The sequence below is a fragment of the Triturus cristatus genome, chromosome 4_1 (genome assembly GCF_964204655.1).
Source record: "Triturus cristatus chromosome 4_1, aTriCri1.1, whole genome shotgun sequence".
Classification (NCBI taxonomy): domain Eukaryota; kingdom Metazoa; phylum Chordata; class Amphibia; order Caudata; family Salamandridae; genus Triturus; species Triturus cristatus.
This window is the reverse complement of record NC_140585.1, coordinates 295,609,931-295,634,545: the sequence shown is the minus strand read 5'-3', so window position 1 is coordinate 295,634,545 and position 24,615 is coordinate 295,609,931. Positions and strand designations below refer to the sequence as shown.

Here is a 24,615-nt window from a genome sequence, read left to right as displayed (position 1 = left end):
GCCCCTGCATCTCCACTCTGATTGAGTGGAGATGCAGGGGCGCTAAGAAGAGGTGAAATACAACAAAGCCTCATTAACAAGTGAATGGTCTTTAAAAGACCCGTGAAGTACTTGGGTGCGGCGGCTGTGTGTGAGAAAGTTTGTGAGTACCCCTGGTCTAAAGCCTTGCGTCTCTTGTTTAGAGAGGTTTGTGCACCGGCTGCGTAGGTGCCTGCTGACAGAAGAGTCTGCAGCCTTTGCCTACGACACAAGACTGTGTGAGGTCCACTAATAGTGCTACAAAAAGGGCAGGGACGCACTCAGCCGGGTGATGCCGGGTGAATGTGTGACTTTGAGTGCTTTATGCAACATCCGTCAGAGGCTTCTAAGCACTGCGTCACGCCGGGATTCTGACGTTGAAATGGAAGGGTGGTTTGAAAAGGCAACGGAGTGCGGAGGGGCCTGGGGGGGTTGAAAACACAACGGAGAGCGGGAGGGGGTGGGTCAAAACACACCAGAAGGGCGGGGCTGAAGAAGCCGTACTGTGGACCCTACATCTGTGAAAACACTGCAGACGTTTTGTTTCTGATAGAAAATCAGAGAGCAGGAGAGATTGCTCAGTGACTGCAGTTAGGTAACCCAGGAATATTTCGTAACGTGTTTACAACAGAGGCAGGTCTCATCTTTCTTGATGGAATGTTATAATGTTTTACTTTGGCAACTTGGAAAGACTAATCATATGCAGGAGAACGCATTCCTGTTTCCACTTGATATGCACGTTACATAAACAGAGGGAGGGAGACGGAGTGAGAGGGAGACAGAGAGGGAGAGAGAGGGAGAGGGAGGTAGGGAGACACAGAGAGAGGGAGACACAGAGTGAGTGAGACAGAGTGAGTGAGACAGAGTGAGTGAGACAGAGTAAGTGAGACAGAGTGGGAGGGAGACAGAGAGAAAGGGAGACAAACAGAGTGATGGAGACAGAGGGAGAGAGAGAGATAGAGAGAGGGAGGGAGACGGAGAGAGGGAGAGTGATAGAGAGAATGAGAGAGAGAGAGAGAGGGAGGGAGACAGAGGGAGGGAGGGAGACAGAGAGAGGGAGGGAGACAGAGCGATAGATAGATAGATAGATAGATAGATAGATAGATAGATAGATAGATAGATAGATAGATAGATAGATAGATAGATAGATAGATAGATAGATAGATAGATAGATAGATAATGTGTGAATGCCTGGTCTGGTGGCTCAGTGGACGAAGGCGTGCGCTGCAGGGGCCTGTGCTCAACCTCATGGTCATAGTTTTTTTTTTGGTCTAGCCCCGCCCCCTCCCCACTGGCCCCGCCCCCACCGGTGCAGCCCTCAGCCAGAAACCACACTGTAAATTTGGCCCCCGAGAGAAAGTTTGTGAGTGCCCCTGTATGGAGTTTGTCAAAACTACTTTACCCCCTCGTCGCTTGGATTACTTGTTTAGACGCTTGTTCACTCCTTTATCTTCCTGCCAACTGACGCCTCCAGGCGCTGTCTTCACACTCACAGGGCTCACAGTGTTTACACGCCTCCGTCGATATTCAGTGTCATCTCGCCTGTGTTGCCTCGAAGGGTGACTCGCAGGGAGGCTTAACCGTGAAAACTGCAGTCCTCATTTGTAGTCTTCAAACAACTTCGCCGTCATCACGTAGAGAGAAAATCCCCCAAATAATTGCAGTGCAATGCGCTCAACATGACTCAATGTGGAAGCTCTCCATTTTCAGCCTGACGCTCTCACGCTCGTAATCGGCATCCGCATCGGTGTGCTGCGGCGCGAGAAGCAGGAAGTGAGCGGGGTAAGGGGAGAGCCGGGACGCTAGAGGCTACGTGTGTGGGCCACGCCTGCCGCTCATTCCTGTTCACAATAAGTCTCAATTCAGGAGAATTGTCTGCTATGCTAGCCTGCGTGTCCCAGTTCAAATATTCATCATATTTCCTGGAAAAATATCAAAAGGAAAACAAAGATTTTGTTTTGGGAAAATAATTTATTACACCTTGTAAAAATCAAAACTTTCACATTTGAGTCAAAAAAGAGAGGCTCGGTCTCACTATTTTGCTCAGGCTGTTTTACACGTACTGCTCACAGGTGCTGTCCTGCTACCAATGGGCATGGAAGCTTTGGCCTGCTCTGTTTCCAGCCTGGGTCGGTGCACCTCTCGTTACACAACATGAAATTCTAGAGCTCCCTCTAGAACACCATATTGAAACCCAATGCAGCATGGACACCTGATCAACACAGCTGAGTGCAGCCCAGAACCCCTGAGCTCAAGCAATCCACAGGCCTCTGCCTCCCAAGTAACTAGGACAACAGGCACACGCCACCTTGCCCAGCAAACAATGCAGCTGTCCTAATGATGAAATGCATTCCATAAGTAAGGATAATGATAAGGTAAGGTGGAATGAATTGATGGTTTACCAACCATGTTTCAAGAAAATCAATTTCACTATCCTTCAAAGAAAGGAAAAAAATGTCTTATCAAGAAGCAGTGTGAATATGGGAAGGGCCTTTAAAAAAGATGTGGAGTTTCCTAAAGTAAAAAAGAGGGTTGAACTGATTGAAGGGAGAGAGGAAGTAGGGTCGGAAAGATTGTGACGGGGAAGTGAATACAACATAAATACTAGTATTTAGAGAGTGAGAGACAGGTAGAGGGACAGAAGGGAAAGGAGAGTGAGAGTGAGAGAGAAGAGCCAGGTCAGGGCTGAGTTTCTCTTTATCTGCCAGTGACTCCCTGTAGAAGCTTGCCGGCACAATTTAGGCTGTCCTGTAGGCATCCCTTGTTATGCCGAGCCAGCCAATATTGAGAAAAACAGCATGTGTCACAATGATGGAACTCGTCTGCAACATCGGAAGTTTTAAAGTGGTATGGAGTGGGAGGGCTAGAAGTGTTATCATAAAGAATGAACACACGTCATTCTGTTCTCTAGCCTCAACAGCTGCAAGAGAGGAACTCCTGCTGGCCAAGAAGACCAATGTCAGTTCAGCTTGAACAGGTGAAACCATGCCTGATTCTGCAAAGGTATGAGATTACACTTTTGCGTCAGAGGTGGTCAGGGGCTATTGCACATTAGGAAACTGTTTATTGAGGTCCAGTTGGATTACTCTATCTTCTACCATCTCAAAATCAGCTGCTAATGCAATGTTCTATACCGATGAGCTATTTTGGTCCTCCCTGCCCCTTCCAGCTAGTGGGTCCCCTGACTAGATAAAGTGATTCGAATAGATTTGCATATCTTTTTATAGGAGACTTCTTGACTTATTTTGTACTGTGCCAAATCAAGGTAGATTGAGTAATGATCTTGCCAGACCTATATTGGAGAACTGCAGTGTGAGAAAGTGGCTCTGTATATACTGTTCCCAAATAGGTACAGGGTGTACAGAGTCCACAGTCCCCAGAGGTTTGGCAGAGGCTAAAGTTAGATATAACCTTACTCTCTAAAGTGGTAGCTTGGTCGAGCAGTAAGGCAGTATCAGAGGACAGTGTAAAGCATTTGTTGCACACACTCAGTCAGCAAATGTCCCACACACTCAATAACTGAACTCTAGGCCAATGGTTTATATACAAAAAATATATGCTTGTTTTATTTTAGAACCAACAATAGGTATTAAAATATACTTTCTCAGAATGAGATGCTTTATATAAATACTTTTGCAATCTGCAATTGACTTTTGTAGAAAGTTACAAGTGGTTGCAATAGGCAACACAATTTTAAACACAATAATGCATTGAGCTCAATGGAAGTTTCAAGTTATTTGCAACAGATTACTTTTAGGATTACTTTTGGATTTCCAGGACTGGATCCTAGATTCAGTCCTGGGTCAGTACTTGGAATCAAGTGATAAAAGTCGGGCTAATTACTGTGATGATTTTTAGACAATATTTTGCTATTTTAAAAGTTGACAGAAAATATTTCATAGAAAGCAGTCAATGATTCCCTATGGCAGAAACTTCAAGTTGCAGGTATAGTATGTTCTCGTTACTCTTGTAATCCAGAACTGGGTGCCTAGACTCAGTACTGGGACCTTTATCCAAAACAGGTAAGTAATTACGTTTTCAGAAATTCTACGATTTTTAAAGAATATTTAAAGCTTGCAGAAATTGACACAGAAGAAATTTCACAGAAAAACAGTCAATGATTTCCTACGGGAGAAAATTGGGTTACTGGTAAGTCAGTTGTAATTTTTTTTCAGAGTCAGTGCTGGGCACCAAGATCCAGCACTGGAAGCTCACCTAATAGCAGGTGAGTATTTTCGTTTTCGTTACTCGGCTGATTTTTGGTGAATTTTTTAAATTTTGAAAAGTCCACACTTGGAAGCAATTTCAGGAAAAACCAGTCAATGTTACCCTATGGAGAATATTGAGTTATCGGTTTAAAGGTAAGTACTCGACTGGCAGAGTTAAGGTTCTGGGCATAGACTCAGGGGTCTCCCAGGGTCAGGTAGGTACAGTTGGTTCACCCTCAGCGGCACAAGGGCGGCCGGGTGCAGAGAGAGTTAGGCCCAATGTTATCCTAGGAGAGGTAGGGGGGCCTTGGTTGGTGGCTGCTGACTAGCAGGCCACGCGGCTGTGGGAGCTGGGCTCCTGGTCACTTACTCAGGGCAAGTGGGGAAGTAGATAGGTGTAGAGGTTGCACTGCCAGGGCCACTCGGGCGGCTGGGTGCAGGGTGCTTTTGAGCCTTCTGGCGCTCAATTGATTGCAATGGGAAATCTCCGGTTTAGAAAAAGACTGCAAGCTCGGGGACGAAGATTCTTCAGGTGCCACCACCACTTCGAGAGGTAAGTTGGGTAGTTGGAGGATAGGTACGTACCCCGGGATTGGGCATAGGGGGCCGCGGGGCGCCGGGTGCAGGGGTACCTTTTGGTTTCGGGAAATCTTACCCTCTGTTAATCGCGGTTTTGGGGGCACCTGGTTCTGAGGCTGCAGGCTTCTTCAGGAGTGCCGAGGGAGGTCCTTGTGTGACGACTCGGGGTCACAGTCGCCGTGGGGTCGTCCTCGTGGACTTTGTTCACTCCGGCACAGGCCAGGCTTGGTGGGTGCAGAGTGTGAAGGGTTCGCGGTTCCGGGCTGCTGCCAGGGATTAGAAGTAGATTTGAGTAGAGCCTGTACTCATGGGAGTCCCAGGGGTTTAGAGTCAAAAGGTAGTCAGGTCCTCCAGGGTTTGTGAGGTTGCTGGCCACAAGAGATGCCGGGTTGGAGCAGGAGCAGGTTCGAGGGTCGACAGGCCGCTAGCGCTGGGGCCAAAGCAGTTGGTGTCTTCCTCTTCTTAGCAGCTGCAGGGCAGGACTTCTTTCTTCTAGCTCTTCTTCGTATTTCGGAATCTGGAACCTGGGGAAGGAAGGTTCAGGGTGCCCCTAAATACTAGATTTAGGGGCATCACAGGTAGGTGAAGGGCAGGGACCAATGTGTCCCTGTCTTGGGGTCTGTACACCCCCTATCCTGCCTCTCTCCTGTGGGAGGAGGGCAGTAGCCTAGTCCTTATTGGGCAGGGCTTCCAATCTTCAAGATGGCGAGAGCCCGGAGATGTGCTTCAACTCGCCTCCCCCACCTGAGGGGTGGGGTTGGCAGGCTGGCACATCCCCTGTCCTTATTTGGGGTTTCCGGCCAAGCTTCCCGCCAGAGTGGGGGGTTGCAGTGGCCTGGGGAAGCTCACAGAGGCGGCATGCCTTTGAAGCTTCCCCCTGCCCATCCTGGGGGAGGAGATTTAGCACCTCGCCCAGGATGTGTATTGTTGCAGGCCCAGGAGAGCAGGGGCTCTCCTACCCAGGGGTCCAGCAACATGTCTGCTGTGTGGCAGCCTGGGCAGCCTCAGAACAGACATGGATTGTAGGTTAGGTTTTAGGGGGCATCTCTAAGATGCCCTCTGGGGTGCTTGGTACATTAAATCCCACACTGGCATCAGTGTGGGTTTAATGTGCTGAGAAGTTTGATACCAAACTTCTCAGTCTTCAGTGTTGCCATTATGGTGCTGGGAAGTTCGTGTTTGACGAGCTCTCAGCACCATGTACTCTTAAATGGCAGCACTGCACTTACAGTGCCCAGGAATGGACCTGGGTACTGTAGGGGCACAGGGCTCCTGCTCCTGTGCCCACACCATTGGTATAGGGCACCCAGCTAAAAGGGTGGCTGATGTATGCCATGGCAGTGTAGGTGGTGGGCATGGCACACAGGGATGTGTGCCATGTCGACTCTTTGTTTTGTCTTGTACCAAGACACCCAGCCTGCAAGGGCAGTGTGTGTGTGTAAGGGTACAGGGCCTCTAAGGGTGGCACAATGAGTGCTGCAGCCCTTAGAGGCCTTCCCTAGTCAGAAGGCCCTGGGTACCTAGGGTACCATTTACCAGGGGCTGACATGTGGCCAGGGTTTGCCAATTTGTGTTTTGTGTTTTTAGGGAAGGAACATAGGCCCTGGGCACCTGATTGGCAGGAGTCCAGGGCACATTCAGTCAAAGTACATTCAGCAATTCAGCAAAAAGTGGGGGCATACCATGCAAGAAAGATGGCACTTTCTCACATGCAGCACCTGTCAACCTTCTCCTTATGCTGGGATTTTGAAACAACATCAACATTTAAAAGTATTAAACCGGTAAGAGTTAGCTGGAATAAGGCAAGAGGCTCCAACATTTGGGAGTTGCACAGCCCTCAGTCTTTTCATGTTTCGCTCAAAGAGCGAAGGGCCCTGTAATTTCTCCTTCTCATTCACATATGAAAAGAATGGGGGCTAATCAAAAAATGAATTAGAGCTGGACGTAGAAATGCAGCAGAAGGGCCAGCAAGCGCATTTCTAAGTTGCTCTATGAAGGATGCTTTTGTACTTGTCAGATCAGTTTAATCCTACAGGTGCTCTAAAAGGAAGAATGCATTTGAGTCATCCTTGCTGAAAATCACACAGCCATTTATTCTAGGCTGCACAGAGTTTTCAGTTCTCTCCGCCTGCTAGCTTGTTGTTGCAATATGTCTCAATTCTGGAGAATTGTCTGCTATGCTGAAATGCGTGGCCCAGTTCAAATGTTCATCATATTTCCTGGAAAAATATCAAAAGGAAAACAAAGATTTGGTTTTGGGAAAATAATTTATTACACCTTGTAAAAATCAAAACTTTCACATTTGAGTCAAAAAAGAGAGGCTAGGTCTCACTATTTTGCTCAGGCTGTTTTACACGTACTGCTCACAGGTGCTGTCCTGCTACCAATGGGCATGGAAGCTTTGGCCTGCTCTGTTTCCAGCCTGGGTCGGTGCACCTCTTGTTACACAACCTGAAATTCTAGAGCTCCCTCTAGAACACCATATTGATGCCCAATGCAGCATGGACACCTGATCAACACAGCTGAGTGCAGCCCAGAACCCCTGAGCTCAAGCAATCCACAAGCCTCTGCCTCCCAAGTAACTAGGACAACAGGCACACGCCACCTTGCCCGGCAAACACTGCAGCTGTCCTAATGATGAAATGCATTCCATAAGTAAGGATAATGATAAAGTAAGGTGGAATGAATTGATGGTTTACCAACCATGTTTCAAGAAAATCAATTTCACTATCCTTCAAAGAAAGGAAAAAAATGTCTTATCAAGAAGCAGTGTGAATATGGGAAGGGCCTTTAAAAAAGATGTGGAGTTTCCTAAAGTAAAAAAGAGGGTTGAACTGATTGAAGGGAGAGAGGAAGTAGGGTCGGAAAGATTGTGACGGGGAAGTGAATACAACATAAATACTAGTATTTAGAGAGTGAGAGACAGGTAGAGGGACAGAAGGGAAAGGAGAGTGAGAGTGAGAGAGAAGAGCCAGGTTAGGGCTGAGTTTCTCTTTATCTGCCAGTGACTCCCTGTAGAAGCTTGCCGGCACAATTTAGGCTGTCCTGTAGGCATCCCTTGTTATGCCGAGCCAGCCAATATTGAGAAAAATAGCATGGGTCACAATGATGGAACTCGTCTGCAACATCGGAAGTTTTAAAGTAGTATGGAGTGGGAGGGCTAGAAGAGTTACCATAAAGAATGAATACACGTCATTCTGTTCTCTAGCCTCAACAGCTGCAAGAGAGGAACTCCTGCTGGCCAAGAAGACCAATGTCAGTTCAGCTTGAACAGGTGAAAGCATGCCTGATTCTGCAAAGGTATGAGATTACACTTTTGCGTCAGAGGTGGTCACGGGCTATTGCAGATTAGGAAACCGTTTATTGAGGTCCAGTTGGATTACTCTATCTTCTACCACCTCAAAATCAGCTGCTCATGCAGTGTTCTATACCGATGAGCTCTTTTGGTCCTCCCTGCCCCTTCCAGCTAGTGGGTCCCCTGACTAGGGAAAGTGATTCGAACAGATTTGCATATCTTTTCATAGGAGACTTCTTGACTTATTTTATACTGTGCCAAATCAAGGTAGATTGAGTAATGATCTTGACAGACCTATATTGGAGAACTGCAGTGTGAGAAAGTGGCTCTGTATATACTGTTCCCAAATAGGTACAGGGTGTACAGAGTCCACAGTCCCCAGAGGTTTGGCAGAGGCTAAAGTTAGATATAACCTTACTCTCTAAAGTGGTAGCTTGGTCGAGCAGTAAGGCAGTATCAGAGGACAGTGTAAAGCATTTGTTGCACACACTCAGTCAGCAAATGGTCTCACACACTCAATAACTGAACTCTAGGCCAATGGTTTATCTACAAAAAATATATGCTTGTTTTATTTTAGAACCAACAATAGGTATTAAAATATACTTTCTCAGAATGAGATGCTTTATATAAATACTTTTGCAATATGCAATTGACTTTTGTAGAAAGTTACAAGTGGTTGCAATCGGCAACAACATTTTAAACACAATAATGCATTGAGCTCAATGGAAGTTTCAAGTTATTTGCAACAGATTACTTTTAGGATTACTTTTGGATTTCCAGGACTGGATCCTAGATTCAGTCCTGGGTCAGTACTTGGAATCAAGTGATAAAAGTCGACTTAATTACTGTGATGATTTTTAGACAATATTTTGCTATTTTAAAAGTTGACAGAAAATATTTCATAGAAAACAGTCTAAGATTCCCTATGGCAGAAAATTCAAGTTGCAGGTATAGTATGTTCTCGTTACTTTTGTAATCCAGTACTGGGTGCCTAGACTCAGTACTGGGACCTTTATCCAAAACAGGTAAGTAATTACGTTTTCAGAAATTATACGATTTTTAAAGAATATTTAAAGTTTGCAGAAATTGACACTTAGAAGAAATTTCACAGAAAAACTGTCAATAATTTCCTATGGGAGAAAATTGGGTTACTGGTAAGTACAGTTGTAAGTATTTTTCAGAGTCAGTGCTGGGCACCAAGATCCAGCACTGGGAGCTCACCTAATAGCAGGTGAGTATTTTCGTTTTCGTTACTCGGCTGATTTTTGGTGAATATTTTAAGTTTTGAAAAGTCCACACTTGGAAGAAATTTCAGGAAAAACCAGTCAATGTTACCCCATGGAGAAGATTGAGTTATCGGTTTAAAGGTAAGTACTCGACTGGCAGAGTTAAGGTTCTGGGCATAGACTCAGGCGTCTCCCAGGGTCAGGTAGGTACAGTTGGTTCACCCTCAGCGGCACAAGGGCGGCCGGGTGCAGAGAGAGTTAGGCCCAATGTTATCCTATGAGAGGTAGGGGGGCCTTGGTTGGTGGCTGCTGACTAGCAGGCCACGTGGCTGTGGGAGCTGGGCTCCTGGTCACTTATCCAGGGCAAGTGGGGAAGTAGATAGATGTAGAGGTTGCACTGCCAGGGCCACTCGGACGGCTGGGTGCAGGGTGCTTTTGAGCATTCGGGCGCTCAATTGATTTGAATGGGAAATCTCTGGTTTAGAAAAAGACTGCAAGCTCGGGGACGAAGATTCTTCAGGTGCCACCACCACTTCGAGAGGTAAGTTGGGTAGTTGGAGGATAGGTAGGTACCCCGGGATTGGGCACAGGGGGCCGCGGAGCGCCGGGTGCAGGGGTACCTTTTGGTGTCGGGAAATCTTACCCTCTGTTGATCGCGGTTGGGGGGGCACCTGGTTCTGAGGCTGCAGGCTTCTTCAGGAGTGTCGAGGGAGGTCCTTGGGTGCCGGACTCGGGGTCACAGTCGTCGTGGGGTCGTCCTTGTGGTCTTTGTTCACTCTGGCACAGGCCAGGCTTGGTGGGTGCAGAGTGTGAAGGGTTCGCGGTTCCGGGCTGCTGCCAGGGATTAGAAGTAGATTTGAGTAGAGCCTCTACTCATGGGAGTCCCAGGGGTTTAGAGTCAAAAGGTAGCCAGGTCCTCCAGGGTTTGTGAGGTTGCTGGCCACAAGAGATGCCGGGTTGGAGCAGGAGCAGGTTCGAGGGTCGACAGGCCAGAGGCTCCAACGTTTGGGAGTTGCACAGCCCTCAGTCTTTTCATGTTTCGCTCAAAGAGTGAAGGGCCCTGTAATTTCTCCTTCTCATTCACATATGAAAAGAATGAGGGCTAATCAAAAAATGAATTAGAGCTGGACGTAGAAATGCAGCAGAAGGGCCAGCAAGCGCATTTCTAAGTTGCTCTATGAAGGATGCTTTTGTACTTGACAGATCAGTTTAATCCTACAGGTGCTCTAAAAGGAAAAATGCATTTGAGTCATCCTTGCTGAAAATCACACAGCCATTTATTCTAGGTTGCACTGAGTTTTCAGTCCTCTCCGCCTGCTAGCTTGTTGTTGCAATATGTCTCAATTCTGGAGAATTGTCTGCTATGCTGAAATGCGTGGCCCAGTTCAAATGTTCATCATATTTCCTGGAAAAATATCAAAAGGAAAACAAAGATTTGGTTTTGGGAAAATAATTTATTACACCTTGTAAAAATCAAAACTTTCAGATTTGAGTCAAAAAAGAGAGGCTAGGTCTCACTATTTTGCTCAGGGTGTTTTACACATACTGCTCGCAGGTGCTGTCCTGCTACCAATGGGCATGGAAGCTTTGGCCTGCTCTGTTTCCATGCCTGGGTCGGTGCACCTCTCGTTACACAACCTGAAATTCTAGAGCTCCCTCTTGAACACCATATTGATGCCCAATGCAGCATGGACACCTGATCAACACAGCTGAGTGCAGCCCAGAACCCCTGAGCTCAAGCAATCCACAAGCCTCTGCCTCCCAAGTAACTCGGACAACAGGCACACGCCACCTTGCCCGGCAAACACTGCAGCTGTCCTAATGATGAAATGCATTCCATAAGTAAGGATAATGATAAAGTAAGGTGGAATGAATTGAGGGTTACCAACCATGTTTCAAGAAAATCAATTTCACTATCCTTCAAAGAAAGGAAAAAAATGTCTTATCAAGAAGCAGTGTGAATATGGGAAGGGCCTTTAAAAAAGATGTGGAGTTTCCTAAAGTAAAAAAGAGGGTTGAACTGATTGAAGGGAGAGAGGAAGTAGGGTCGGAAAGTTTGTGACGGGGAAGTGAATACAACATAAATACTAGTATTTAGAGAGTGAGAGACAGGTAGAGGGACAGAAGGGAAAGGAGAGTGAGAGTGAGAGAGAAGAGCCAGGTTAGGGCTGAGTTTCTCTTTATCTGCCAGTGACTCCCTGTAGAAGCTTGCCGGCACAATTTAGGCTGTCCTATAGGCATCCCTTGTTATGCCGAGCCAGCCAATATTAAGAAAAATAGCATGGGTCACAATGATGGAACTCGTCTGCAACATCGGAAGTTTTAAAGTAGTATGGAGTGGGAGGGCTAGAAGAGTTACCATAAAGAATGAATACACGTCATTCTGTTCTCTAGCCTCAACAGCTGCAAGAGAGGAACTCCTGCTGGCCAAGAAGACCAATGTCAGTTCAGCTTGAACAGGTGAAAGCATGCCTGATTCTGCAAAGGTATGAGATTACACTTTTGCCTCAGAGGTGGTCACGGGCTATTGCACATTAGGAAACAGTTTATTGAGGTCCAGGTGGATTACTCTATCTTCTACCACCTCAAAATCAGCTGCTCATGCAGTGTTCTATACCGATGAGCTATTTTGGTCCTCCCTGCCCCTTCCAGCTAGTGGGTCCCCTGACTAGGGAAAGTGATTCGAACAGATTTGCATATCTTTTCATAGGAGACTTCTTGACTTATTTTATACTGTGCCAAATCAAGGTAGATTGAATAATGATCTTGACAGACCTATATTGGAGAACTGCAGTGTGAGAATGTGGCTCTGTATATACTGTTCCCAAATAGGTACAGGGTGTGCAGAGTCCACAGTCCCCAGAGGTTTGGCAGAGGCTAAAGTTAGATATAACCTTACTCTCTAAAGTGGTAGCTTGGTCGAGCAGTAAGGCAGTATCAGAGGACAGTGTAAAGCATTTGTTGCACACACTCAGTCAGCAAATGGTCTCACACACTCAATAACTGAACTCTAGGCCAATGGTTTATCTACAAAAAATATATGCTTGTTTTATTTTAGAACCAACAATAGGTATTAAAATATACTTTCTCAGAATGAGATGCTTTATATAAATACGTTTGCAATATGCAATTGACTTTTGTAGAAAGTTACAAGTGGTTGCAATAGGCAACAACATTTTAAACACAATAATGCATTGAGCTCAATGGAAGTTTCAAGTTATTTGCAACAGATTACTTTTAGGATTACTTTTGGATTTCCAGGACTGGATCTTAGATTCAGTCCTGGGTCAGTACTTGGAATCAAGTGATAAAAGTCGACTTAATTACTGTGATGATTTTTAGACAATATTTTGCTATTTTAAAAGTTGACAGAAAATATTTCATAGAAAACAGTCTAAGATTCCCTATGGCAGAAAATTCAAGTTGCAGGTATAGTATGTTCTCGTTACTTTTGTAATCCAGTACTGGGTGCCTAGACTCAGTACTGGGACCTTTATCCAAAACAGGTAAGTAATTACGTTTTCAGAAATTATACGATTTTTAAAGAATATTTAAAGTTTGCAGAAATTGACACTTAGAAGAAATTTCACAGAAAAACAGTCAATGATTTCCTATGGGAGAAAATTGGGTTACTGGTAAGTACAGTTGTAAGTATTTTTCAGAGTCAGTGCTGGGCACCAAGATCCAGCACTGGGAGCTCACCTAATAGCAGGTGAGTATTTTCGTTTTCGTTACTCGCCTGATTTTTGGTGAATATTTTAAGTTTTGAAAAGTACACACTTGGAAGAAATTTCAGGAAAAACCAGTCAATGTTACCCTATGGAGAAGATTGAGTTATCGGTTTAAAGGTAAGTTCTCGACTGGCAGAGTTAAGGTTCTGGGCATAGACTCAGGCGTCTCCCAGGGTCAGGTAGGTACAGTTGGTTCACCCTCAGCGGCACAAGGGCGGCCGGGTGCAGAGAGAGTTAGGCCCAATGTTATCCTATGAGAGGTAGGGGGGCCTTGGTTGGTGGCTGCTGACTAGCAGGCCACGTGGCTGTGGGAGCTGGGCTCCTGGTCACTTATCCAGGGCAAGTGGGGAAGTAGATAGATGTAGAGGTTGCACTGCCAGGGCCACTCGGACGGCTGGGTGCAGGGTGCTTTTGAGCATTCGGGCGCTCAATTGATTTGAATGGGAAATCTCTGGTTTAGAAAAAGACTGCAAGCTCGGGGACGAAGATTCTTCAGGTGCCACCACCACTTCGAGAGGTAAGTTGGGTAGTTGGAGGATAGGTAGGTACCCCGGGATTGGGCACAGGGGGCCGCGGAGCGCCGGGTGCAGGGGTACCTTTTGGTGTCGGGAAATCTTACCCTCTGTTGATCGCGGTTGGGGGGGCACCTGGTTCTGAGGCTGCAGGCTTCTTCAGGAGTGTCGAGGGAGGTCCTTGGGTGCCGGACTCGGGGTCACAGTCGCCGTGGGGTCGTCCTTGTGGTCTTTGTTCACTCTGGCACAGGCCAGGCTTGGTGGGTGCAGAGTGTGAAGGGTTCGCGGTTCCGGGCTGCTGCCAGGGATTAGAAGTAGATTTGAGTTGAGCTTCTACTCATGGGAGTCCCAGGGGCTTAGAGTCAAAAGGTAGCCAGGTCCTCCAGGGTTTGTGAGGTTGCTGGCCACAAGAGGTGCCGGGTTGGAGCAGGAGCAGGTTCGAGGGTCGACAGGCCAGAGGCTCCAACGTTTGGGAGTTGCACAGCCCTCAGTCTTTTCATGTTTCGCTCAAAGAGTGAAGGGCCCTGTAATTTCTCCTTCTCATTCACATATGAAAAGAATGAGGGCTAATCAAAAAATGAATTAGAGCTGGACGTAGAAATGCAGCAGAAGGGCCAGCAAGCGCATTTCTAAGTTGCTCTATGAAGGATGCTTTTGTACTTGACAGATCAGTTTAATCCTACAGGTGCTCTAAAAGGAAGAATGCATTTGAGTCATCCTTGCTGAAAATCACACAGCCATTTATTCTAGGTTGCACTGAGTTTTCAGTCCTCTCCGCCTGCTAGCTTGTTGTTGCAATATGTCTCAATTCTGGAGAATTGTCTGCTATGCTGAAATGCGTGGCCCAGTTCAAATGTTCATCATATTTCCTGGAAAAATATCAAAAGGAAAACAAAGATTTGGTTTTGGGAAAATAATTTATTACACCTTGTAAAAATCAAAACGTTCACATTTGAGTCAAAAAAGAGAGGCTAGGTCTCACTATTTTGCTCAGGCTGTTTTACACGTACTGCTCACAGGTGCTGTCCTGCTACCAATAGGCATGGAAGCTTTGGCCTGCTCTGTTTCCAGCCTGGGTCGGTGCACCTCTTGTTACACAACCTGAAATTCTAGAGCTCCCTCTAGAACACCATATTGATGCCCAATGCAGCATGGACACCTGATCAACACAGCTGAGTGCAGCCCAGAACCCCTGAGCTCAAGCAATCCACAAGCCTCTGCCTCCCAAGTAACTAGGACAACAGGCACACGCCACCTTGCCCGGCAAACACTGCAGCTGTCCTAATGATGAAATGCATTCCATAAGTAAGGATAATGATAAAGTAAGGTGGAATGAATTGATGGTTTACCAACCATGTTTCAAGAAAATCAATTTCACTATCCTTCAAAGAAAGGAAAAAAATGTCTTATCAAGAAGCAGTGTGAATATGGGAAGGGCCTTTAAAAAAGATGTGGAGTTTCCTAAAGTAAAAAAGAGGGTTGAACTGATTGAAGGGAGAGAGGAAGTAGGGTCGGAAAGATTGTGACGGGGAAGTGAATACAACATAAATACTAGTATTTAGAGAGTGAGAGACAGGTAGAGGGACAGAAGGGAAAGGAGAGTGAGAGTGAGAGAGAAGAGCCAGGTTAGGGCTGAGTTTCTCTTTATCTGCCAGTGACTCCCTGTAGAAGCTTGCCGGCACAATTTAGGCTGTCCTGTAGGCATCCCTTGTTATGCCGAGCCAGCCAATATTGAGAAAAATAGCATGGGTCACAATGATGGAACTCGTCTGCAACATCGGAAGTTTTAAAGTAGTATGGAGTGGGAGGGCTAGAAGAGTTACCATAAAGAATGAATACACGTCATTCTTTTCTCTAGCCTCAACAGCTGCAAGAGAGGAACTCCTGCTGGCCAAGAAGACCAATGTCAGTTCAGCTTGAACAGGTGAAAGCATGCCTGATTCTGCAAAGGTATGAGATTACACTTTTGCGTCAGAGGTGGTCAGGGGCTATTGCACATTAGGAAACCGTTTATTGAGGTCCAGTTGGATTACTCTATCTTCTACCACCTCAAAATCATCTGCTCATGCAGTGTTCTATACCGATGAGCTATTTTGGTCCTCCCTGCCCCTTCCAGCTAGTGGGTCCCCTGACTAGGGAAAGTGATTCGAACAGATTTGCATATCTTTTCATAGGAGACTTCTTGACTTATTTTATAGTGTGCCAAATCAAGGTAGATTGAGTAATGATCTTGACAGACCTATATTGGAGAACTGCAGTGTGAGAAAGTGGCTCTGTATATACTGTTCCCAAATAGGTACAGGGTGTACAGAGTCTACAGTCCCCAGAGGTTTGGCAGAGGCTAAAGTTAGATATAACCTTACTCTCTAAAGTGGTAGCTTGGTCGAGCAGTAAGGCAGTATCAGAGGACAGTGTAAAGCATTTGTTGCACACTCTCAGTCAGCAAAAGGTCTCACACATTCAATAACTGAACTCTAGGCCAATGGTTTATCTACAAAAAATATATGCTTGTTTTATTTTAGAACCAACAATAGGTATTAAAATATACTTTCTCAGAATGAGATGCTTTATATAAATACTTTTGCAATATGCAATTGACTTTTGTAGAAAGTTACAAGTGGTTGCAATAGGCAACAACATTTTAAACACAATAATGCATTGAGCTCAATGGAAGTTTCAAGTTATTTGCAACAGATTACTTTTAGGATTACTTTTGGATTTCCAGGACTGGATCCTAGATTCAGTCCTGGGTCAGTACTTGGAATCAAGTGATAAAAGTCGACTTAATTACTGTGATGATTTTTAGACAATATTTTGCTATTTTAAAGGTTGACAGAAAATATTTCATAGAAAACAGTCTAAGATTCCCTATGGCAGAAAATTCAAGTTGCAGGTATAGTATGTTCGCGTTACTTTTGTAATCCAGTACTGGGTGCCTAGACTCAGTACTGGGACCTTTATCCAAAACAGGTAAGTAATTACGTTTTCAGAAATTATACGATTTTTAAAGAATATTTAAAGTTTGCAGAAATTGACACTTAGAAGAAATTTCACAGAAAAACAGTCAATGATTTCCTATGGGAGAAAATTGGGTTACTGGTAAGTACAGTTGTAAGTATTTTTCAGAGTCAGTGCTGGGCACCAAGATCCAGCACTGGAAGCTCACCTAATAGCAGGTGAGTATTTTCGTTTTCGTTACTCGGCTGATTTTTGGTGAATATTTTAAGTTTTGAAAAGTCCACACTTGGAAGAAATTTCAGGAAAAACCAGTCAATGTTACCCTATGGAGAAGATTGAGTTATCGGTTTAAAGGTAAGTACTCGACTGGCAGAGTTAAGGTTCTGGGCACAGACTCAGGCGTCTCCCAGGGTCAGGTAGGTACAGTTGGTTCACCCTCAGCGGCACAAGGGCGGCCGGGTGCAGAGAGAGTTAGGCCCAATGTTATCCTATGAGAGGTAGGGGGGCCTTGGTTGGTGGCTGCTGACTAGCAGGCCACGTGGCTGTGGGAGCTGGGCTCCTGGTCACTTATCCAGGGCAAGTGGGGAAGTAGATAGATGTAGAGGTTGCACTGCCAGAGCCACTCGGACGGCTGGGTGCAGGGTGCTTTTGAGCATTCAGGTGCTCAATTGATTTGAATGGGAAATCTCTGGTTTAGAAAAAGACTGCAAGCTCGGGGACGAAGATTCTTCAGGTGCCACCACCACTTCGAGAGGTAAGTTGGGTAGTTGGAGGATAGGTAGGTACCCCGGGATTGGGCACAGGGGGCCGCGGAGCGCCGGGTGCAGGGGTACCTTTTGGTGTTGGGAAATCTTACCCTCTGTTGATCGCGGTTGGGGGGGCACCTGGTTCTGAGGCTGCAGGCTTCTTCAGGAGTGTCGAGGGAGGTCCTTGGGTGCCGGACTCGGGGTCACAGTCGCCGTGGGGTCGTCCTTGTTGTCTTTGTTCACTCTGGCACAGGCCAGGCTTGGTGGGTGCAGAGTGTGAAGGGTTCGCGGTTCCGGGCTGCTGCCAGGGATTAGAAGTAGATTTGAGTAGAGCCTCTACTCATGGGAGTCCCAGGGGTTTAGAGTCAAAAGGTAGCCAGGTCCTCCAGGGTTTGTGAGGTTGCTGGGCACAAGAGATGCCGGGTTGGAGCAGGAGCAGGTTCGAGGGTCGACAGGCCAGAGGCTCCAACGTTTGGGAGTTGCACAGCCCTCAGTCTTTTCATGTTTCGCTCAAAGAGTGAAGGGCCCTGTAATTTCTCCTTCTCATTCACATATGAAAAGAATGAGGGCTAATCAAAAAATGAATTAGAGCTGGACGTAGAAATGCAGCAGAAGGGCCAGCAAGCGCATTTCTAAGTTGCTCTATGAAGGATGCTTTTGTACTTGACAGATCAGTTTAATCCTACAGGTGCTCTAAAAGGAAGAATGCATTTGAGTCATCCTTGCTGAAAATCACACAGCCATTTATTCTAGGTTGCACTGAGTTTTCAGTCCTCTCCGCCTGCTAGCTTGTTGTTGCAATATGTCTCAATTCTGGAGAATTGTCTGCTATGCTGAAATGCGTGGCCCAGTTCAAATGTTCATCATATTTCCTGGAAAAATATCAAAAGGAAAACAAAGATTTGGTTTTTGGAAAATAATTTATTACACCTTGTAAAAATCAAAACTTTCACACTTGAGTCAAAAAAGAGAGGCTAGGTCTCACTATTTTGCTCAGGCTGTTTTACACGTATTGCTCACAGGTGCTGTCCTGCTACCAATGGGCATGGAAGCTTTGGCCTGCTCTGTTTCCAGCCTGGGTCGGTGCACCTCTCGTTACACAACCTGAAATTCTAGAGCTCCCTCTAGAACACCATATTGATGCCCAATGCAGCATGGACACCTGATCAACACAGCTGAGTGCAGCCCAGAACCTCTGAGCTCAAGCAATCCACAAGCCTCTGCCTCCCATGTAACTAGGACAACAGGCACACGCCACCTTGCCCGGCAAACACTGCAGCTGTCCTAATGATGAAATGCATTCCATAAGTAAGGATGATGATAAAGTAAGGTGGAATGAATTGATGGTTTACCAACCATGTTTCAAGAAAATCAATTTCACTATCCTTCAAAGAAAGGAAAAAAATGTCTTATCAAGAAGCAGTGTGAATATGGGAAGGGCCTTTAAAAAAGATGTGGAGTTTCCTAAAGTAAAAAAGAGGGTTGAAGTGATTGAAGGGAGAGAGGAAGTAGGGTCGGAAAGATTGTGACGGGGAAGTGAATACAACATAAATACTAGTATTTAGAGAGTGAGAGACAGGTAGAGGGACAGAAGGGAAAGGAGAGTGAGAGTGAGAGAGAAGAGCCAGGTTAGGGCTGAGTTTCTCTTTATCTGCCAGTGACTCCCTGTAGAAGCTTGCCGGCACAATTTAGGCTGTCCTGTAGGCATCCCTTGTTATGCCGAGCCAGCCAATATTGAGAAAAATAGCATGGGTCACAATGATGGAACTCGTCTGCAACATCGGATGTTTTAAAGTAGTATGGAGTGGGAGGGCTAGAAGAGTTACCATAAAGAATGAATACACGTCATTCTGTTCTCTAGCCTCAACAGCTGCAAGAGAGGAACTCCTGCTGGCCAAGAAGACCAATGTCAGTTCAGCTTGAACAGGTGAAAGCATGCCTGATTCTGCAAAGGTATGTGATTACACTTTTGCGTCAGAGGTGGTCAGGGGCTATTGCACATTAGGAAACCGTTTATTGAGGTCCAGTTGGATTACTCTATCTTCTACCACCTCAAAATCAGCTGCTCATGCAGTGTTCTATACCGATGAGCTATTTTGGTCCACCCTGCCCCTTCCAGCTAGTGGGTCCCCTGACTAGGGAAAGTGATTCGAACAGATTTGCATATCTTTTCATAGGAGACTTCTTGACCTATTTTATACTGTGCCAAATCAAGGTAGATTGAGTAATGATCTTGACAGACCTATATTGGAGAACTGCAGTGTGAGAAAGTGGCTCTGTATATACTGTTCCCAAATAGGTACAGGGTGTACAGAGTCCACAGTCCCCAGAGGTTTGGCAGAGGCTAAAGTTAGATATAACCTTACTCTCTAAAGTGGTAGCTTGGTCGAGCAGTAAGGCAGTATCAGAGGACAGTGTAAAGCATTTGTTGCACACACTCAGTCAGCAAAAGGTCTCACACATTCAATAACTGAACTCTAGGCCAATGGTTTATCTACAAAAAATATATGCTTGTTTTATTTTAGAACCAACAATAGGTATTAAAATATACTTTCTCAGAATGAGATGCTTTATATAAATACTTTTGCAATATGCAATTGACTTTTGTAGAAAGTTACAAGTGGTTGCAATAGGCAACAACATTTTAAACACAATAATGCATTGAGCTCAATGGAAGTTTCAAGTTATTTGCAACAGATTACTTTTAGGATTACTTTTGGATTTCCAGGACTGGATCCTAGATTCAGTCCTGGGTCAGTACTTGGAATCAAGTGATAAAAGTCGACTTAATTACTGTGATGATTTTTAGACAATATTTTGCTATTTTAAAGGTTGACAGAAAATATTTCATAGAAAACAGTCTAAGATTCCCTATGGCAGAAAATTCAAGTTGCAGGTATAGTATGTTCGCGTTACTTTTGTAATCCAGTACTGGGTACCTAGACTCAGTACTGGGACCTTTATCCAAAACAGGTAAGTAATTACGTTTTCAGAAATTATACGATTTTTAAAGAATATTTAAAGTTTGCAGAAATTGACACTTAGAAGAAATTTCACAGAAAAACAGTCAATGATTTCCTATGGGAGAAAATTGGGTTACTGGTAAGTACAGTTGTAAGTATTTTTCAGAGTCAGTGCTGGGCACCAAGATCCAGCACTGGAAGCTCACCTAATAGCAGGTGAGTATTTTCGTTTTCGTTACTCGGCTGATTTTTGGTGAATATTTTAAGTTTTGAAAAGTCCACACTTGGAAGAAATTTCAGGAAAAACCAGTCAATGTTACCCTATGGAGAAGATTGAGTTATCGGTTTAAAGGTAAGTACTCGACTGGCAGAGTTAAGGTTCTGGGCACAGACTCAGGCGTCTCCCAGGGTCAGGTAGGTACAGTTGGTTCACCCTCAGCGGCACAAGGGCGGCCGGGTGCAGAGAGAGTTAGGCCCAATGTTATCCTATGAGAGGTAGGGGGGCCTTGGTTGGTGGCTGCTGACTAGCAGGCCACGTGGCTGTGGGAGCTGGGCTCCTGGTCACTTATCCAGGGCAAGTGGGGAAGTAGATAGATGTAGAGGTTGCACTGCCAGAGCCACTCGGACGGCTGGGTGCAGGGTGCTTTTGAGCATTCGGGCGCTCAATTGATTTGAATGGGAAATCTCTGGTTTAGAAAAAGACTGCAAGCTCGGGGACGAAGATTCTTCAGGTGCCACCACCACTTCGAGAGGTAAGTTGGGTAGTTGGAGGATAGGTAGGTACCCCGGGATTGGGCACAGGGGGCCGCGGAGCGCCGGGTGCAGGGGTACCTTTTGGTGTTGGGAAATCTTACCCTCTGTTGATCGCGGTTGGGGGGGCACCTGGTTCTGAGGCTGCAGGCTTCTTCAGGAGTGTCGAGGGAGGTCCTTGGGTGCCGGACTCGGGGTCACAGTCGCCGTGGGGTCGTCCTTGTGGTCTTTGTTCACTCTGGCACAGGCCAGGCTTGGTGGGTGCAGAGTGTGAAGGGTTTGCGGTTCCGGGCTGCTGCCAGGGATTAGAAGTAGATTTGAGTAGAGCCTCTACTCATGGAAGTCCCAGGGGTTTAGAGTCAAAAGGTAGCCAGGTCCTCCAGGGTTTGTGAGGTTGCTGGGCACAAGAGATGCCGGGTTGGAGCAGGAGCAGGTTCGAGGGTCGACAGGCCAGAGGCTCCAACGTTTGGGAGTTGCACAGCCCTCAGTCTTTTCATGTTTCGCTCAAAGAGTGAAGGGCCCTGTAATTTCTCCTTCTCATTCACATATGAAAAGAATGAGGGCTAATCAAAAAATGAATTAGAGCTGGACGTAGAAATGCAGCAGAAGGGCCAGCAAGCGCATTTCTAAGTTGCTCTATGAAGGATGCTTTTGTACTTGACAGATCAGTTTAATCCTACAGGTGCTCTAAAAGGAAGAATGCATTTGAGTCATCCTTGCTGAAAATCACACAGCCATTTATTCTAGGTTGCACTGAGTTTTCAGTCCTCTCCGCCTGCTAGCTTGTTGTTGCAATATGTCTCAATTCTGGAGAATTGTCTGCTATGCTGAAATGCGTGGCCCAGTTCAAATGTTCATCATATTTCCTGGAAAAATATCAAAAGGAAAACAAAGATTTGGTTTTTGGAAAATAATTTATTACACCTTGTAAAAATCAAAACTTTCACACTTGAGTCAAAAAAGAGAGGCTAGGTCTCACTATTTTGCTCAGGCTGTTTTACACGTATTGCTCACAGGTGCTGTCCTGCTACCAATGGGCATGGAAGCTTTGGCCTGCTCTGTTTCCAGCCTGGGTCGGTGCACCTCTCGTTACACAACCTGAAATTCTAGAGCTCCCTCTAGAACACCATATTGATGCCCAATGCAGCATGGACACCTGATCAACACAGCTGAGTGCAGCCCAGAACCTCTGAGCTCAAGCAATCCACAAGCCTCTGCCTCCCATGTAACTAGGACAACAGGCACACGCCACCTTGCCCGGCAAACACTGCAGCTGTCCTAATGATGAAATGCATTCCATAAGTAAGGATGATGATAAAGTAAGGTGGAATGAATTGATGGTTTACCAACCATGTTTCAAGAAAATCAATTTCACTATCCTTCAAAGAAAGGAAAAAAATGTCTTATCAAGAAGCAGTGTGAATATGGGAAGGGCCTTTAAAAAAGATGTGGAGTTTCCTAAAGTAAAAAAGAGGGTTGAACTGATTGAAGGGAGAGAGGAAGTAGGGTCGGAAAGATTGTGACGGGGAAGTGAATACAACATAAATACTAGTATTTAGAGAGTGAGAGACAGGTAGAGGGACAGAAGGGAAAGGAGAGTGAGAGTGAGAGAGAAGAGCCAGGTTAGGGCTGAGTTTCTCTTTATCTGCCAGTGACTCCCTGTAGAAGCTTGCCGGCACAATTTAGGCTGTCCTGTAGGCATCCCTTGTTATGCCGAGCCAGCCAATATTGAGAAAAATAGCATGGGTCACAATGATGGAACTCGTCTGCAACATCGGATGTTTTAAAGTAGTATGGAGTGGGAGGGCTAGAAGAGTTACCATAAAGAATGAATACACGTCATTCTGTTCTCTAGCCTCAACAGCTGCAAGAGAGGAACTCCTGCTGGCCAAGAAGACCAATGTCAGTTCAGCTTGAACAGGTGAAAGCATGCCTGATTCTGCAAAGGTATGTGATTACACTTTTGCGTCAGAGGTGGTCAGGGGCTATTGCACATTAGGAAACCGTTTATTGAGGTCCAGTTGGATTACTCTATCTTCTACCACCTCAAAATCAGCTGCTCATGCAGTGTTCTATACCGATGAGCTATTTTGGTCCACCCTGCCCCTTCCAGCTAGTGGGTCCCCTGACTAGGGAAAGTGATTCGAACAGATTTGCATATCTTTTCATAGGAGACTTCTTGACCTATTTTATACTGTGCCAAATCAAGGTAGATTGAGTAATGATCTTGACAGACCTATATTGGAGAACTGCAGTGTGAGAAAGTGGCTCTGTATATACTGTTCCCAAATAGGTACAGGGTGTACAGAGTCCACAGTCCCCAGAGGTTTGGCAGAGGCTAAAGTTAGATATAACCTTACTCTCTAAAGTGGTAGCTTGGTCGAGCAGTAAGGCAGTATCAGAGGACAGTGTAAAGCATTTGTTGCACACACTCAGTCAGCAAAAGGTCTCACACATTCAATAACTGAACTCTAGGCCAATGGTTTATCTACAAAAAATATATGCTTGTTTTATTTTAGAACCAACAATAGGTATTAAAATATACTTTCTCAGAATGAGATGCTTTATATAAATACTTTTGCAATATGCAATTGACTTTTGTAGAAAGTTACAAGTGGTTGCAATAGGCAACAACATTTTAAACACAATAATGCATTGAGCTCAATGGAAGTTTCAAGTTATTTGCAACAGATTACTTTTAGGATTACTTTTGGATTTCCAGGACTGGATCCTAGATTCAGTCCTGGGTCAGTACTTGGAATCAAGTGATAAAAGTCGACTTAATTACTGTGATGATTTTTAGACAATATTTTGCTATTTTAAAGGTTGACAGAAAATATTTCATAGAAAACAGTCTAAGATTCCCTATGGCAGAAAATTCAAGTTGCAGGTATAGTATGTTCGCGTTACTTTTGTAATCCAGTACTGGGTACCTAGACTCAGTACTGGGACCTTTATCCAAAACAGGTAAGTAATTACGTTTTCAGAAATTATACGATTTTTAAAGAATATTTAAAGTTTGCAGAAATTGACACTTAGAAGAAATTTCACAGAAAAACAGTCAATGATTTCCTATGGGAGAAAATTGGGTTACTGGTAAGTACAGTTGTAAGTATTTTTCAGAGTCAGTGCTGGGCACCAAGATCCAGCACTGGAAGCTCACCTAATAGCAGGTGAGTATTTTCGTTTTCGTTACTCGGCTGATTTTTGGTGAATATTTTAAGTTTTGAAAAGTCCACACTTGGAAGAAATTTCAGGAAAAACCAGTCAATGTTACCCTATGGAGAAGATTGAGTTATCGGTTTAAAGGTAAGTACTCGACTGGCAGAGTTAAGGTTCTGGGCACAGACTCAGGCATCTCCCAGGGTCAGGTAGGTACAGTTGGTTCACCCTCAGCGGCACAAGGGCGGCCGGGTGCAGAGAGAGTTAGGCCCAATGTTATCCTATGAGAGGTAGGGGGGCCTTGGTTGGTGGCTGCTGACTAGCAGGCCACGTGGCTGTGGGAGCTGGGCTCCTGGTCACTTATCCAGGGCAAGTGGGGAAGTAGATAGATGTAGAGGTTGCACTGCCAGAGCCACTCGGACGGCTGGGTGCAGGGTGCTTTTGAGCATTCGGGCGCTCAATTGATT

At 45.4% G+C, this 24,615-nt stretch overlaps 6 non-coding genes across 6 annotated transcripts; all 6 read right to left on the bottom strand.

Annotated features, from left to right (window-relative positions):
* Nucleotides 1–2,036: 2,036 nt before the first annotated feature.
* Nucleotides 2,037–2,336, bottom strand: LOC146854809 (signal recognition particle RNA). The gene has a single exon (XR_014981647.1).
* Nucleotides 2,337–7,120: 4,784 nt separating this feature from the next.
* Nucleotides 7,121–7,420, bottom strand: LOC146854808 (signal recognition particle RNA). Its single transcript, XR_014959057.1, has one exon.
* Nucleotides 7,421–10,827: 3,407 nt separating this feature from the next.
* On the bottom strand, nt 10,828–11,128 carry LOC146854807 (signal recognition particle RNA). Its single transcript, XR_014981760.1, has one exon.
* Nucleotides 11,129–14,534: 3,406 nt separating this feature from the next.
* On the bottom strand, nt 14,535–14,834 carry LOC146854806 (signal recognition particle RNA). The gene has a single exon (XR_014959099.1).
* A 3,407-nt stretch (nt 14,835–18,241) lies between these two features.
* LOC146854805 (signal recognition particle RNA) lies at nt 18,242–18,541 on the bottom strand. Its single transcript, XR_014981632.1, has one exon.
* Nucleotides 18,542–21,948: 3,407 nt separating this feature from the next.
* LOC146854804 (signal recognition particle RNA) lies at nt 21,949–22,248 on the bottom strand. Its single transcript, XR_014981631.1, has one exon.
* Nucleotides 22,249–24,615: the final 2,367 nt, after the last annotated feature.